We start from the raw sequence: 18,678 nt of genomic DNA, 5'->3' as shown, positions 1-18,678 counted from the left end.
CACAAATGCAGCCAGGCTGTCTTTACTAACACGCTGGGGAAAATGTCCAAAATTATTTAGAACGGTAAAGGTGGAAGAAAGAGGAGCCAGAAGAAATATCTGTATTAAGAAGAAATATTTAAATACCAGGGTTGATAAGAAAGGTAGTTGTAAGGAACAAAGTTTTAAATGTGTATCAAAAGCTACATTTAAAAATGTAACACTAGGGTGCTGGCATCATGGTAAAGGGCATTAATTCACTACCTGTGACATTGGTACCCCATGGCATTGGTTCAAGTGTTGGCTACTCCACTTCTGATTTAGCTCCACATTAATGCACCTGGAAAAGCAGTGGGAGGTGGCCTGAAAACATGGCCCCTACACACCCACAAGGGATATTCAGATGAAACCACTGGCTCCTGCCTTCTACCTGCACCCTGGCCACTGTGGCCATTTGGCGAGTAAACTAGCAGATTGAAGATTAGATCTCTCTCTCACACACACACGCACACACACACTCTCTCTTGCTTGTACTTTCTCTCTCTCACTCTCTCCCCTTTTTTCAGTAACTTCCTTTCAAATAAATGTTTAAAAAAATAACATTTGGGATCAGGGTAGTAGCACAGTACATTAAGCCACCCTCAGCAATGCTGACATCCCAGGTAAGCACCTATTCAAGTCCTGATTGTTCAACTTCCGATCCAACTCCCTGTTAATGTGTCAGGGAAAGCAAGAGAAAATGGCTCTGCACCCATGGGAGTTTTGGTTTTGGCCTGGGCATGCCTAGCTCTTATGGCCATTTTGGGAGTGGACCAACAGAGGGAAAACATTACTTTCTCTTGCTCTCTGTCATTCTGCTTTTCAAATTGGTCAAATATATATATATATATATATATATATATATATATATGACATATATATGTGACATTGGAACTAATTTTAAGTACAATACAGGATAGATCTGACCTATAAACAGGCCTCATGTTCCTATGACAATTACACAAAGTAGCACAGCAACTCTACAGTATATAGGGCTATGACAGACCAAGTAGAAGCAGGCAGCCTGCAGCCTAAGACTCTGTACTGGATGGTAAATCCTCTACTTGGCTTTCACCTCCATAGGTCAGACGACTTGGGCTGGGTACAGGAGCTTAGTGGCTGAAGTCCTTGCCTTGCATGCACCAGGATCTTATCTGGGTACCAGTTCATATCCCGGCTGCTCCACTTTCCTTCCAGCTCCTGCCTGTGGCCTGGGGAGGCAGTAGAGGACAGCCCAAAACCTTGGGACCCTGCACCTGCGTGGGAGACCCGAAAGAAGCTCCTGGCTTTGGATCGTCTCAGCTCCAGCCATTGAGGTCATTTGGGGAGTGAACCAGCAAATGGCAGATCTTTCTCTGTCTCTCCTCTCTGTAAATCTTACTTTCCAATAAAAATAAACAAATCTTTTTTAAAAAAAAGATTCAGATGACTCCATGACAATAAACAATAGAAATGTCCCCTAATCTGAGCAAAAGCCACTTCTTTACACTAAACTTCCCATAAGATATCCTTTCAGCACTGAACAGTAGCTGAAGCTGAGAAATGGAAGAAGCAGGCAAGAGAGAAGGCACAGCAGCAAGAAACAGGAGGGTTATTTTCAAAAAGTTCATGCAAAATACACATATGTGGATTTCAAAAAAAGGAAGTGCTAAAACACACTTATCTTAAAATTTTATTTTCCATGAACTTTGAAAAGCTCACCAAAACATCAGAGTACTGTGGACAATGACAGAAGTAGCTAAAGCACAGCATTCTCAGATCTGAGAGATGTGTTCTTGCATCATTTTGGGCAGGGAAACAGGCAGGACAGGAATGGGAAGGGACTTGGGAGACTTGTGTAGGAGATGCTACTGAAACCAGGTCAGACAATGCAATATCACTTTAGAAAAATAATTTAGGGGCTGGAATTATGATATAGCAGGTAACGCCACCTCCTGCAACACTTGGCATGTCATACGGGTGCTGGTTCATGTCCTGACTGCTCCACTTCCAAACCAGCTCACTGGTAACAGGCTAGGGAAAACATTACAAGATGACCAAAGTGTTTGGATCCCTGTCACTAATATGGGAGATCTATATACATCTCCATGTATAGAAATATGGGAATAATTTATTTTCTAGCAAGACTAAATTTCCTTTTGGGAATTTCTTAGCATACAAGTCAAACAACATACCTTCTAGCTATGTCTCATCTTAAACTATGATAATCACTAGGTCATTAGTAGAATGTATTCTCTTTTGCTATAGAATGTATCCCTACCTCCCACCAACCACCACCAGGCAAAGGAATCCCAAATGAGTATAGAAGTACAGAAATGTAAAACCTCCTCTCCAAACTGACGTCTTCCAATCTGTAACACACATGTTGCTTCTGTCTTTTCATAGCTTGATAACATTTCGTGTTAATGCTAATATTCCATTATATGAATCAAATACTGCTTATCCAACAATGTGGCATTAAAAAATAATAAATTGCCTATCAATACTTTAAAAATATTTTAAATAAAAGCTGATTTCTGTTCATAGACCCACCTTACAGAACACAATAAAAAGTTCTTTAAAAAAAATACTTATTTTGTTTTTATTGGAAAGTCAGATTTACAGAAAGGAGAGACAGAGAGATCTTCTGCTTGATGGTTCACCCCGCAAGTGGCCAAAATGGTCAGAGCTGAGCTGATCCAAAGCCAGAAGCCAGGAGCTTTTTCTGGGTCTCCCATGCAGGTGCAGGGCCCCAAGGCTTTGGGCTGTCCTCTACTGCCTTTCCAGGCCACAAACAGAGAGCTGGATGGGAAGTGGAGCAGTCAGGCTAAGTATTGGTACCTATATGGGATCCTAGTGCATGCAAGATGAGAACTTGAGCTACTAGGCTACTTAGCTGTGCACCAGAAGTTCTTAAGGTTGAAATAAAGCAACTCAAGTCCACACAGGAAGCCACAACTCACCACACTGGCATCCGATATAAGTAATGGCTAGAGTCCCAGTTACTCTGCCTCTGATCTCCTGGGAAGGCAGCAGTTGATGGCCCAAGTATATGGATTTGGTCTATACCAGCCCTGACTACTGTGGCCATCTGAGGAACAAATCAGTGGATGGAAGATGGATCTCTCTATCTCTTCTTCTCTCTCTGACACTCTTTCTGTCAAACAAATAAATCCTAAAACTTAAAAAAATATATCCACACAAATCCACATGGAAAAAAGTGTCAGTAAATATAAGTAGTTAGGGCAGGTATCCGGTACAGTGGTTAAGATGTTGCTTAGGAGGAGGGTGCAGTGGGAAGGAACACTATACTCCTAAAATCATACTGTGAAATAAGAGAAATCTGTCCACTTTATCCAAGTAAATGTAAAAAAAAATAAGATTTATTTATTTAATATTGAAAAGACAGATTTACAGGAAGGAGAGGCAGAGAAAGATCCTCCATCAACTGGTACACTTCCCAAATAGCCGCAATCACAGGAGCTGAGCTGATCTGAATCAGGAGTTTCTTCTGGGTCTCCCATGCAGATGCAGGTTCCCAAGGCCTTGGGCCATTCTCCACTGCTCTCTGAGGCCACAAGCAGGGAGCTGGATGGGAAATGGAGCAGCCTGGATATCAACTACCCTCCATATGAGGTCCCGGGACTTGGAAGGTGTGAATTTAGCAATTGAGCCATTGTGGTGGGTCCAAATATATATATATATATATATATATATATATATATATATATATACACACACACACACACACACACACATGCATATACATACATGCATATATATACATGTGTGTACATAAGATTTATTTATTTTACTGCAAAATCAGATAAACAGAGAGGAGGAGAGACAGAGAGGAAGATCTTCCGTCTACTGAGTCACTCCCGAAGTGACCGCAATGGCTGGTGCTGTGCCAATCCGAAGCTAGGATGCAGCAGCCAGGAACTTCCTCCAAGTCTCCCACATGCTTGCAGGGTCCCATGGCTTTGGGCTGCCTTTTAGTGCGTTCCCAGCCCACAAGCAGGGAGTAGGAACAGAAGTGGAGCATCTGGGACACAAACCGGTCCCCATATAGAATCCCAGCACATCAAGGTGAGGACTTTAGTCACTAGGTTACTGCACCGAGCCCATTTTAACGGAAATTTTAAAACAAACACAAATCTAATGCATATTTAAATGAATTGCATTGAGAAGCAGTACAGTAATTCATGAGAATCAGGATGGAGGCAGGCATTTATTCTAACAGTCCTGATGCCACTTAAGATGCCCACATTCCAAAATGCAGTGCCTGGGTTGGATTCCAGGCTCTGGCTCCTGACTCAATTCTGGTTAATGTACATCCTTGGGAAGCAGCAACTTATGCCTCAAATGATCAGTCAGGTTCCTGCTACCACACTGGAGATGCAAAGTCTTTAAAAGTTTTAAATACCTGGAAACAATATCTAACAAGGAGCTCTACATTGTAGATTAATATCTCTTACTAGTACTGGTTAGAAAAATCCTTGATAAAATATTAGCAAACTAAGTGCAGGAACACACTGAAAGAATATGCACCATGAGCAAATGGAATTTATCCCAGTAACCCATGGGTGATTCAACATATGAAAATCAATATAATACATAATATCAGAGGAATGAAAGAGAAAAATGATATGACTTTCTGATACAGCAAAATAGCTTGATAAAATTCAACACCTATTCTTGATTAAAAACACTCAGCAACACAGAAATAAAAGGAAAATTCCTCCATCAGATAGAGGATATTGATGAAAAACAAAAAGGTAACATATTTAACAGTGAAAACTCAACAGTTCCTCTATCTCAGGAACAAAACAAGGATCTTTACTTTGAAGACTTCTGTTCAATACTGTATTGGAAGTTCCAGCCACACCATGTAGCAAACAAAAAGAAACAATGACAAGTTGGAAACGAAGAATTAAAACAATCTCTATGTATAAATAACATGATCTAATACGTTAAAAAGTCCTACAAGTCTACAAAAAACTGTAAATGTTAATGATTCAGCAAAACTCTAGGATATATTATATAAAAATCATTATGTTCCTCTACTCCAACAATGAAACACACAAAAATGAAAATTATGAAAGCATTATTATTTACAATAGCAGCGATAAGAATACAATTGGGAAAGTTTTAGCCATGTGAACAAAAAATTCTACACTGAAAAACAGAAAAGGCTGCTAAATAGCAAACCTAAGGAGACCTAAATAAATTTTAAGCTCCATGTTCATGAACTGGAACACTTGGCACTGTTAAAAAGGCATTATTACCTCCAAATCTATGCATTCAATACAGAAAATCCTACAAATTTCAACAATTCTAGAAATTTCAGCAGCCTTAAGAGAAACGAAAAAGATAGTTCAGACATTGATGAAATTACCAGGTGGCCAAAATAATGTTAAAAAGAACACATTTGGAGAACTCTCAATTTCAAAGTTTTTTGTACAATAATCAAAACAGTATGGTGTAGAGCATAAACATAGACCGATGAACAGTCCAGACATAAAACCAGTACATCTACAGCAAACTGATTTTCCGAAGACAGTAATAATCTTTTAGGGAAGAACAAAAGGTCTTCAAATAGAGCCAGGACATAAACAAATATACAACTCATACCATAAACAAATATCAACTGAACATATAAGAGCTAAAATTGTAAAGCTTTAAGAAGAAAATACAGGCATAAATCTTTTTTTTTAAAGATTTATTCATTTTATTACAGCCAGATATACAGAGAGGAGGAGAGACAGAGAGGAAGATCTTCCCTCCAATGATTCACTCCCCAAGTGAGCCGCAACGGCCGGTGCTGCGGCGATCTGAAGCTGGGAACCAGGAACCTCTTCCAGGTCTCCCATGTCTCCCATGCGGGTGCAGTGTCCCAATGCATCGGGCCGTCCTGGACTGCTTTCCCAGGCCACAAGCAGGGAGCTGGATGGGAAGTGGAGCTGCTGGGATTAGAACTGGCGCCCATATGGGATCCCGGGGCTTTCAAGGTGAGGACTTTAACCGCTAGGCCATGCCGCCGGGCCCGGCATAAATCTTTGTGATCATGGATTCAGTAAATAATTCTCAGATACAGCACCATGTGCATCCAAGAACACTATAAAGTAAAAAGACAATTGGAGAAACCATTTCCCAATTATTGCAAAAAAGAAACTGTGTGGGTTTACATTTAATTCTTTGCGAAAACATACACACAGTGGATCAACTGGCTATTCTTTCACCTACATGTGTGGCATCCCATATGGGCATGTCCTAGCTGCTCCACTTCCGATACAGCTTCCTGCCCATGGCCTGGGAAAGCAGTGGAGAATAGCGCAAGTTCTTTGGATTTCCACAAGAGACCTGGAAGAAACTCCTGGCTCCCAATTTCGGATTGGCTCAGCTCTGTCCACTAAAGCCACTTGAAGAGTGGACTAGTGGACAGAAGATTTTTTTCTCTGTCTCTGCATTCTGTAAATCTGCCTTTCCAATGAAAATAAACAAATAAGAAAGAAAGAGAGAAGAGAGAGAGAGAGAAAGGAAGGCAGGCAGGCAAGTAGGCAAGCAAGCATACAGAGACAATTTGAAAAATCAGTGGGCAGTGGGATAGCTAAAAAAAGTTCCTTGACCATCACCTTACTATTAGCTTTAGTTCTATTGGAAGTGGTCTTTCTTCTCCTTGGATAACCTCTGAAATAATACTAATGCCAGGAAAAGTTCCTTGACTTACATGTCTCAGAGGCATTTGGGGAAAAACAGAAAAGGAAGGCAGTGTTCCCACACCAAGACGTCTGGGGACCGAGGCCTGGAAGCATTCTCCTTTCTCAAAGAAAAAAAGCCCACAGGCCTCAGATGCTGCTGAGCCAACTGCTGTAGCTATAGCAGCCAGTGAGGAGGAAAAGGCACAGGTTTTCTGAAGCACCATAAGATGTCTCCATGACTATGGAACCCAGCAAGTTGGATCACAGCCTGTTTTAGGTAAACTCCCTTCAGAATATGTATCATCTGAAAAACATTTTCACTGCAATTGATGTTCTTAAAACTGCTGGCATTTGATAAAGGAAAAGTAAGCTGACCAAAATTCTGAAGTAAATCCATGAGAAACAAATCTTCAAATTTCTCTTATGAGCTCTTTTTCTCCACTTTCTAAGAATTTCTGCAATTACTTTCACTGAAATTTTCCCTTCTCTTTCTCCTAGAAATGTAGCTCCAGGGTCAAGCAAAAAAAAAAAATTCATCTCCTTATTTTGCTTTAATTTTAATATAATTCCTTTAAGCAAATACTCTCCAAATAATTCCAAGTGACATCATCAACTACCTATTCTACATCCCTAACAAGTCTTGCAAGACATACATTTTCTTCCCTAGAAAAATAAATTTTACATTTTCATTTTTAAATTTCTCCTTATTCTCCTAATATGGGCTTAATTGTGTCCCTCCCTTCTTATTCATACACTGAAATCTTAAGTCTTCAAAATGAAGCCATGTTATGAGCTAATGTGGCTAATGTACTTGTGAGAAATCAGAGGGACTAGGAAAGACACATGCAACCACAGACAGAAGACGACCACTACCTGCAAGCCAAGCCAAGAAGGGCCTTCAGGACAGCTGATTATGCCAAAATCTTAGATGGATGTCTGTTGCTATAGCTAACCAATCTGTGCATACTAATACAAGTACCATCTTCTCTTTTTTTTTTTTTAAGATTTATTTATTTTTATTACAAAGTCAGATATACAGAGAGAAGGAGAGACAGAGAGGAAGATCTTCCGTCCGATGATTCACTCCCCAAGTGAGCCACAACGGCCGGTGCTGCGCTGATCCGAAGCCAGGAACCAGGAACCTCTTCCGGGTCTCCCACGTGGGTGCAGTGTCCCAATGCTTTGGGCCGTCCTCAACTGCTTTCCCAGGCCACAAGCAGGGAGCTGGATGGGAAGTGGAGCTGCCGGGATTAGAACTGGTGCCCATAAGGGATCCCGGGGCGTTCAAGGTGAGGACTTCAGCCACTAGGCCATGCCGCCGGGCCCAAGTACCATCTTCTCTTAAGACTTTCCAATTCAGGTAGTATAATCAACATAGACTTCTTTATCTTGCAAATTACTGGTGAATTTGGCCATAAAAAACTTGTTACAGGGAAATTTCTTAAAGTTTAGAGCCATTTAACAATAATCAAAGAAGCCAACACAACTGAAAAGATCATGATAATATAGATGCTAATTGCTTTAATTTGTTGTTAAACATTTTTTAAAAATTGAAACTTTTCCTATAACACTTTAATTTTTAGATTGAATGGGGTAATAAATCACCTGCCAATTTGTCGTAAAGCTAGACTATGTACAGAAACTCTTTTTTTTTTTTAATTTGGAGCCAGTTGGCACACTTGTACATAAAGAGAAAAGATTAGTAGAAAATAAAAATATACACATACAAAAAAGCGGGTGCCAGAGAAGGAAAGTGGAACATGTAATGCAAAACAACTCAGAGAACCACACTTAGAACCACAGATATGTCCAAGTGACAGCTCCTAATCCCCAGCTGTGTGATGGTCAACAAGATACGAACAAGCACAGATAATATTTATTTATTATTTTTTTAAAGATTTATTTTTATTACAAAGTCAGATATACAGAGAGAAGGAGAGACAGAGAGGAAGATCTTCTGTCCGATGATTCACTCCCCAAGTGAGCCGCAACGGCCGGTGCTGCGCCAATCCGAAGCCGGGAACCTGGAACCTCTTCCAGGTCTCCCACGCGGGTGCAGTGTCCCAATGCTTTGGGCCGTCCTCAACTGCTTTCCCAGGCCACAAGCAGGGAGCTGGATGGGAAGTGGAGCTGCTGGGATTAGAACCAGCGCCCATATGGGATCCCGGGGCTTTCAAGGCGAGGACTTTAGCCACTAGGCCATGCTGCCGGGCCTGACACAGATAATATTTAAAGTGCATTTATATTCAACTTACCTCAGGTGGGACAGTGGTTCAGGTAATGCCATGAGGGGCACTTACATCCCAAACAGAGTACCTGGGTTTAAGTTCTGATTCCATACCTGATCCCAGTTTCCTCTTAATGCATTCTCTGGGAGGCAGCCCCTCAAGCAGTTGCATCCCTGACACCCACTAGAGACCTGGATTTAGATCCAGGTTCCTGACTGTCAAGCCACAATTATTACAGACATCGGAGAAGTGATCCAGCAGACAGAAGGGGTGTGTTTGTGTGTTTCAAATGAATTCTTAAAAATGTTAAAGGTTAGTTTAATTATATTTTAAAATCATGATCTATGGAATTAGGTCTCAAAACAAACATAAATATATATTTCTACCAATGCTGCCAGACTAGATAGATAACACTTTAACACTGTAAAGGTTATTGCATTATCTAAGATCAGTAAACTAAAATTCATGAGAAGAAATGCTAATAAAAACAAATCCTACAATATTATTTCATACAAATGTTTAATATTTCCTGATCAGGATGCAACCAGACCTTGGAGAACAGAAACAGTAGTAGACAACAGGCGGGAGCCTGTGGGTTTTGTAATCATTCAGACTTTAAGAGAATGCCAGGGAGTAAAAGACTAATTGTGTCTCTGAACATATTTTAAGCCCAAAATGTCCACCTGCAAACTAAAGGAATCTAACACTGCCTTCTATGTGTTAGGTATACTGCACTCCATGACTCACCAATTTTTATGGCAACTACGTGAAGAACAGGCTACTAAAGTCAGTTAGCAAACAAGTCAGTTGAATTTAAGAGAAGCAAAATACTTGCCGAAGGCTAGGCACTGGGTAAGAGAAAGAGCTGAGGCAGAAACCTAGAATGCACGGAACTTGTCTGTCTCCGAAAGAGTAAAAACTGGAGCTTTTTATAGCTCATGTCTAGGCCAAAATTGCCAAGAATGATAGCATCTGCATCATTTTATCACAACTGGAAATGAAACCAAATGGTGCAAAAACAGACATTGTATACCCACTCTTGCAACTTCAGACTAAATAAGAGCTCTATGGGGACTCTCTACATTTATAAAAAACATACTTAAATGTGAGCTGAGATTGCTAAAACTTTGTTTTTTCGTATTTTAGGAAAAATCAAAACAAAACTGTTACTCTTCCTTCCTTCTGTCCATCCAACTGTCATTTAAAAGTCAGAATTACAGAGAGAGGGAGAAAGCAACCGAGATTTTCTATCCTCTGGTTTACTCCCCAAACTACTGTAACAGTCAGAGCTGGGCCAGGCTGAAGCCAGGAGGCAGGAGCCAAGAGCTTCATCTGATTTTAAAAGTTATATTGCTAGGGCTTGGCAGCGTGGCCTAGTGGCTAAGGTCCTCGCCTTGATCCCATATGGCTGCTGGTTCTAATCCTGGCAGCTCTACTTCCTCTTTATCTCTCCTCCTCTCAGTATATCTGACTTTGTAATAAAAATAAAATAAATCTTTAAAAAAAAAAGTTATATTGCTAATCATTAATTTAAGGTGAGGTGATGGGTGTGTAGTGGTATTTCATTGTCACTTTAAGAAATGACTGATAACATTGATATTTTCTCCTGCTCACTGGCTAGCTATATCGTATAATTTGTGAAGGATCTGCCCCAATACTTCCATAATCTGAGTTGTTTTACTGTTTGCTTCAGGAGATTCTTTACATATCCTTGTCTGAAAAGGACAGGATCCCTTCCGCGTGTCCCACATGGGCGTACAGGCCCACGGACTCAAACTATCCTCTTCTATTTTTCCAAGGCCATTAAGAAAGGGAGCTGGCTTGGAAGTGCAGCAGCCAGGACACAACCTGGCACCCATATGCAATGCAGGTTCCATGGAAGGAAGACTAGCATGCTGTCAACCCCCCAAATAAACTTATCTTAAATTATATTTTTCCATGAACTTTTTTGTGAAGTATCCTCACATTAGTTTTTCCCCTGTAATTCTTCATTGAAAATGCTTTTATAGAACTTAGCGCTTTTCTGTCATATGAATTTTCAAATCAGCTTATAAATTTCTACCAAAAGAAAACACTACTAAGGTAATAAACTTAACACTAAACATAACTCATCAAGGTAGAATTATTTAATTTCTAAGTACTTGGATCTTTCCTAGATATCAAATGTTGGTTTCTATTTTAAATTCTACTGTGGTTACAAAATATGTCTTTTCAGTATTCCAATAATTTTAAATGTACTGCAACATGTTTTGTGGTTTAATATACGATTTACCTAGGATTGCATATTGTGTACACTTATATTAGGTTAAGGTGATTAATTAGTGGCTTTTTGACCTTTCACATCCTAACTTCCCCGCCCCTAGATTTTCTATACATTATAAACAAAACACTGCTAAAACTTCAGTGTACGACTATAAATATCACAAAGTACATAAAAAATTATGATTAAAATGTCTTCCTGATAAATTTTATCACTATGAAATACCCATACTTATCTAATAGTATTTACTTCAAGTATACTTTATCTAATATAACCACTGCACCTTTCTAATGTTTGCTAACTATACACATCTTTTACAACATATTTACCTTCAATCTATTTGTCGCACTATGTTAAAAGGCACCTATAGAATATGGTTTGTAGAGAGGTCCTACTTTTTATTTAATGTGTCAATCATCAAGTATAAACTTACAGATTTTTATTTAATGTAATTATTGATAAATTTGATCCAGGTTTATAATTTTGTTATTTTTTCTTGTTATTATATTTTAGACTCTTCTATTCACTTAAACCATCATTTGTGCTCTCCGAATATGCTGTAAAGTTATAGTTTGATTGATCTGTATTTTTTTTTAGTGTTTTTTCTAGGAATTATGTATCTTTAAATTTCAGTGACTATAAAGATAATTTTCCACTTTACATAAAATAAGAACATAGTTTTATCTACCTAGCCCCATCCTTTATGCTCCATGTTATCATGTTAAATTCATATATATCAAAAATACCCTCCTTTCAATATGGACAAAACAGAAGATAAACAAGAAAATGGAGAACTTAAACACAAATAACCAACTGCATCTCATGGACATATTTAATTACATCAGCATACATATTCTCCTCAATACATGATATATTTTCCATGATATTCTATGTTAGATCACAAATTAAGTCAAAAGTGTTATAAAAACACCATGGAGTACTATAAATCCTCAAAAATGAAGGAAATTCTGATAACACTGAGGACATGACGCTTGGTGAAACATGTTAGATACAAAAAAATTTCTGGTCCAGCTCCCTGCTAGTGTGCCTAGGAAAAGTTGTGGAAGATGGCCCAGGCGCTTGGGCCCGACGCCCACGTGGTAGAACCAGATGAAGCTCTGTCTCCTGGCTTCAGCTTGACTCCCCCTGGCCATGCTAGCCATCTGGGCAGCACACCAGCAGATGGAGAACCGACTGATAACTCACGCGCCCTCCCTCCTTTGCTGTCCTCCTCTGCTCCCCTCTTCTCCCTTTCTTATCTCTCCCCTCCCCTCCTCTCTTCTCCCTCATTCTTTCTGTCATTAAAAAAAAAAAAAAAACCGATCTGCCTATTTTACAAAGACAAATACTGTGATTCCACTCCTATAAGGATAACTACAATAGATAAAATCATACAGAAAACAGAACTGCAGCCTGCCAGGAACTGTGGGAAAGGGGAAATGGGAGTCACTGCTAAAAGGCATGGGGCTTCATTTTTACAAAATGCAGAGCTGTGGAGTGGTGATGATGGCTGCACAGCAATCTACATGTATTTATTTTAATACCATCAAATGCAGTACTTTAAAACAGGGTGGTAACTTTTGTATATTTTACAAAACAAAAAAATCATGACTATGCTTATTAAATTTTGAAAAGCTTTAAACTCTGTCAGGTTATTTTCTAAAGTGTAATAATACCTCCTTATAAGAACACAAATTTTGTTTGTTCCTGAATTCGTAAATTTTTTCCACAGTTTCATCTTTTACAAATTACTGCATTGCTTTTTTTTTCTATTCCTACTGGTAAGAATACAAAGAAAACATCTGTTTCATAACAATGAATCCATATTTCAAACTTGCAAATCACATTTGGTTTCTCCTTAAAACTACAAACTAGTTTCAGATCATTTCTCTGTGCCTGATAGTTTCTACTGTTAAGCATCTTATTAGGTCTGTCAATCAGTATTTGCAAAGGGGTCACAAAGTAAAGTACACGAAGTAAATGAGAATTACATAACAAGGCTCACCTAACCCCAACTTCCTTCATACTTCCTGAAAAATGTAGGCTATGAAGAAAACTCACTGCTAGGGCTCTGCTGCCCTCTACAGGAAAGTTTTTTGGAAGATATAAATTAAGTAAAATGAAAATCTAGGCACATCCGGAATGCTGTTAGTTTCAACTGGATATGGATAGTCACATCGATAATTTACATTTGCTAAAGGTCCCGAAAGCCAACACCACAAAGAGAAGTTGCTGTTTCAGGAACAGCTTTCAAACTTTTTCAATTAAAGCTCAGAGAAGGATCAGATGTTTAAAGATTTGTAGTAAAGATGTCTACCTCCCCGAATATAGTTAGTACCTGGGTTTAATTTCCAGCTCCAGTTTCCTTAGGAGAGGGAGGGTGTCTAAAATAGTTGAGTTCCTGCAGCCCACATGGGAGATATGGCTGTACTCCCGGCTCCTGGCCCAGTCCCACCTCTGTGGGCATTTGGTGAGCAAATCAGCGAAAGAGGCAACGCTTGCTCATTCTTTTGCTTTGTGTATGTATGTGCATGCATCTGCCTCCCCACAAAAATAAAATACATTTTTAAAAGGAAGGATATAGCTTTGAAATTTCCAAATATCCACAAACATATATATCCAGCAGCTAGACCCATATGGAAGTGTGGAGCACAACTGGGTCCCTCATCCCATCCTTTACTAAAAAATAATAAAAATAAAGAAAAAGATTTAACAGCTATCAGCACTTGGAAGAGAACGTAGCTTGATAAGAGAACAAACAAAATAAATGGACTTGTCTTCAGGTGGAAGCAACGGAAAGAGAGAAACAAGCTGAGGTCAGAGACACCAGTGCCGTGACATGGCAGACTATGAACCCAAAAGCATCTTTTCTAAATTACAGCAACGTCTTCTCAATATCTCTGTGGACAAACCACTTCTTCTAATTCATTTTTAAAAATATGAAAGCAGCTTAGTCCCCATGTACTACAGCGGTAGTCTAGCTGTAGTGATAGTTTTTTGAAATTACCGAACAGGAAACATTTGCTCCAAGATTCAAGTAAAGGAAGTACAGAGGCAGGCCAGTCCTAGCACTGTCTTTGCCTTGGTGGGAAACAGAGCTGACCAAACAAGCACATGGCAGAAGATGCAGAAACCCAGCCATATGCAGATGACAACAGCTTAGTTCATGGAAACTTCGGCCAAGATGGCTTTGAACAAGAAAGATTTCTTTCTGGCAAAAGCTAAGAAGTTGCCAGGAAGTGAACCCTAGAATCTGCAGTCTGTCACAGGCCAAAGTTGAGGTGTGGATCTCTATCAGCTGTTCCAGCACAACAAGAGCCACAGTTGGAGAAGGGGGTGGCCAGTGGCAAACAAGCATGGGGCTACAAACTTTCTTCACTTTGTTTCATGGCTGCAAGTCAGTGATCTACTTATCTTTCTTTCTCCTCCCAGGGGTCCTTCCCATCTTTTCAAACAACACTCTTATCTCCTGCCTCTTTGCCCTTTAGCTTTTGAGAATTACTGTTTTTGATCCTATTCTCCCTCCTCTGCCAAAAATGGAGAAGGTGGTTAATCCAGGAACTGAGGAAGATGGTTTCTGGTTGAATCACTTTCAGGACCCTGAGGGAGAACTAGACCGGAAGAGAAGGCAGTAAGGAAACATTCGCTTTCTGTTTTAATTTGGTATTTGAACACAGCAGTATTCATGGTTGACCTTATAAAGGGTGGTCCTGGGAAGAAGTGGAAATGAGAGGCAAGTTCTCAGGCAATGGGGGGAATCACGTTGTTTACTAGAGAGAGGAGGACGTGCACATCTCTGGCTCTGGAACTCTTCCAACCTGTTTCACCCAGTCTCCTAGGTAACCTAACTCCTCCCTTTTAGTAAGGATCAAAACTCAAGTCTTCAAAAAAAAAATCCCTGGTTGCTGCCTCTCTGACTCCATAGTCACCTAATGGCAGCGGGAAGGAGGGACCAGTTTCCGATACTCCATCCTCTGACAGATACATTGGCATTTCCCCCTCCCTCTGGCATCTGCAAAGCCTCACAACCCCATGGAGTCTGCACTTTAATAGGTGGTAGTTCAGTGGGACACTTGTTTTATGGGTGGGTTGATGGATTCACCTGCCCTTTCACTTCTTTGCTATTAGTAAGCAAGGTTTAATTTTACTTTAGTCAAAATATTTGCATTTCTTCCTCTGGGAGGCACCCATACACCTCTTTCTCAGGTCCTTTGGCAAGATAACAACTAAACTGTCATTATAAAAAATGAAGGCCTGCAAACCACATTCTTTGCAATTGTTGCAAAAACAAGGTCCTTTGGAAGGCATATGGGAGAATTTCATACAACTTGAACAATTAGACTATCTGCTAGCTATGGACAACTCTCCAAGGGTGTTTTTTTCATGAGTATCAATGTTTTTGCATCCCCATATTCCATTTCATGAGCAGTCATCAGTGGGTCTGACATGGATAAGGGCATGATACAGCTTGTTACTAATTTCATGTAGCTTCATTTGAGTGAGCTGCAGCTCCTAAATCAAATTACAAACTGCTTGTGGGAAGAAAAAAAACTTAATTAAATGGGTCAAACTCTCCAATCAGAAGACACAGAATGGACAAATGAATTTCTAAAATAAGACTGAACGATGTGTTGCCCACAGGAGAATCACTACGCTATTAAGGACATGTATAAACTGGAAACGAAGAGACAGAAAAGGATGTATCATGTAAATGGAAACCAAAAGAAAGCAATGGTGGATACATTTAAATAAAACAGACTTCGAGGGCCCAGTGCAGCAGCCTAGTGGCTGAAGTCCTTGCCTTCAATGTGCTGGTATCCCATATGGGCACAGGTTCTAATCCCAGAGGCCCTGCTTCCCATCCAGCTCCCTGCTTGTGGCCTGGGAAAGCATTCTAGGATGCCAAAAGCTTTGGGATCCTGCATCCATGTGGAAGAACCAGAAGAAGCTCCTGGCTTCAGATCAGCTGAAATCCAGTCACTGTGGTCACTTGGGGAGTGAATCAGTGGATGGAGATTTTCCTCTCGGTTTCTCTTCCTCTCTATGTATCTGACTTTCCAATAAATAAATATATAAATCTTAAAAAAAAAAAAACTACAGACTTCAAATGGCAAATTCTAAAGAGACCAAAAAAAAAAAAAAAAGGTAATTATATATAATAACGCTAAAAAAGTCAATGCATGAGAAAATAGAGCAATTCTGACTATTGGCAGATACTTGGCACAGTGGTTAAATCTCTGCTTGGCCCTCTGTATCAGAGTGCTGGTCCCAAGGCCCAGGCTACTCATGATTCCAGCTTCCTGCTAATGGAAGTCAGCAGATGATGGTTCACATACTTGGGTCCCCGCCATTGATACTGAAGACCCAGACTGAGCTTGAGACACCTGACTTTAGTATTTGGGGAGTGAATAAGCAGATGAAGATTTCTATCTATCTCCACCTTTCAAATAAATAAATAAAAATTAAAAATTGGGGGTGGGGGTCAGCATGGTGGCTCAATAAGCTAGTCCTCTGCCTTGTAATGCCAACATCCCATACGGGTACTGGTTCTGGTCTTGGCTGCTTCACTTCCAATCTAGCTCCCTGCTTATGGCCTGGGAAAGCAGAGGAAGATGGCCCAAGTCCTTGGGTTTCTGCACCAAATGTGGGAGACCTGGAAAAAGCTCCTGGCTTCTGGCTTCAGATTGGCTCAGCCCCGGTCATTGCTGCCATCTAGGGAGTAAACTTGTAGATAAAACATTTCTCTCTCTCTCTCTCTCTCTCCCTCTCTCTCTCACTCTCTCTTCTTTCTTTTTCTCTCTGTTAATCTGCCTTTCAAATAAAACAATGATAAATCTCTAAAAATGAAAAAGTAAGTCAAACACTAAGAAGTAGATTTAACAAAGGAATTAAAACTATACTGACAACTGTAAAACACTAATGAAGGAAGCAACAAACGACATAAATATAACCCATGATCATGGGAAAGATATTACATGTTCACAATTAGAAGAACTGATATTTTTAAATGCATTCCTTAATTATGAAAATACACAATTTATACTGAGCATGCATTTTCCTTTAGGAAAGATAGAAATTGGTAGCAAGAGGGCACTCAGATTGCCAGCCTCAGGAAACTTCTGAACATTGAACAAATCTGGAGCTTTCCTAATAGGCCAGAATTTACATAGGTTATCAAAACTTTTGTTGGAGGAATAAAGCACATCTTAGCTTATTGTAATGAGAGAGGTGGCATGAGTAAACCTAAGTATGACTCTACATCAACTCCTACAAATCATCAAACTTTTGTGGTGCTGGTAACCTCTAAGACATCACAGATCCCAGAAACTTGACAACACTAAGCAGAAAACCATACGTTGGCACATCACAATAAGCAGCTTCAATCTAGTAATGAAAACAAGACCTCAGAAGATCAACATGAGAAGTTTTGTCCTGATTGGCAACAACTCAAGCCAAAAGACAATAGGGCAATGCCTTTAAACTTGGAGGGAAAATAGTTCCAACCTAAGATTCAATAGAAATTTTCAACCATACATCAAATAAAAGCATCTTCAGATACACCAACTATCAAAAACTCTATACATCACTTCTCAGAAGCTACCAGAAAATGTGTTTAAACAAAACTAGGGTGAAAACCAAGAAACAGGAAAACATGAAATGCAGGATAAAGGAGAATTCTGCAGAGGAGAAGCGAACCAGTTCAGGGTGACAACATCCACAAAAAGGAGAGGATCTTGAATCCAAACCATAGCATCTATTTCTCCAAGGAAATAAAACTGATAAAAAAAAAAGTAAATAAAACTGATAAAAAAGTCTGCTATGCGTGAAAATTCATATACAGACTTAGACAATAATAAAAAATGAGGACTATATTGATGTCTATTAATGCTACATAAACACAAATCAATACGGCAGGTGTTTCACACATTGGCTATTGTTAGTGGGGCATACACTTCCCATAGCAGAGTACCTGAGTTTGAGTCCAGGCTCCTGTGCTGTTTCAGGCTTGCTGATAATGTGCACCCTGAGAGGCAGGGGTGAAGCCTCAGGAGCTGGGCCCTGCCCATCCCTGTACAAGACCCAAATGGAATTTCAGGCTTCTGGCTTTGGCCTGACCCAGTCCTAGCTATTGCAGGCATTTGGAAAGTGAACCAACACATTTATAGGAAGATCTCTGTGTCTCTGCCTTCCAAATAAGCCAATATATATTTTTAAAAAATCCAAATAAGGAACTCTAAAAAAAATTTTTTTATAAAAAACTTGTAAAGAAAAATAATGCATTTAATTGGTCTTAGTTGTCAGTATTCCTTATTTGCAAGAATATAAATGCCGAATACTAAACTAACCAAACCCTGAAGATCTGTACTAGGGGGGATGGAAGGACAGCAAAATTCAGTGTGCGGCCGGGAGTGGAAAGTGAGAGAGAACAGAGCTCCATGTTCACTCATGTTGGGCACGAGATTCAGAGACAAGGTGCAAAACTCAAAAAGAG

General features: G+C 39.7%; 1 protein-coding gene across 2 annotated transcripts in view; it reads right to left on the bottom strand.

The window, feature by feature from the left end:
* The window catches only part of SPIDR (scaffold protein involved in DNA repair), a 389,493-nt gene that overhangs the window by 331,772 nt on the left and 39,043 nt on the right, over positions 1-18,678 (bottom strand). The window lies entirely within an intron of this gene.

The sequence above is a fragment of the Ochotona princeps genome, chromosome 9 (genome assembly GCF_030435755.1).
Source record: "Ochotona princeps isolate mOchPri1 chromosome 9, mOchPri1.hap1, whole genome shotgun sequence".
In the NCBI taxonomy this organism is placed as follows: Eukaryota; Metazoa; Chordata; class Mammalia; order Lagomorpha; family Ochotonidae; genus Ochotona; species Ochotona princeps.
The sequence above is the reverse complement of the archived record's forward strand: the minus strand, read 5'-3'. Positions and strand labels throughout refer to the sequence as shown.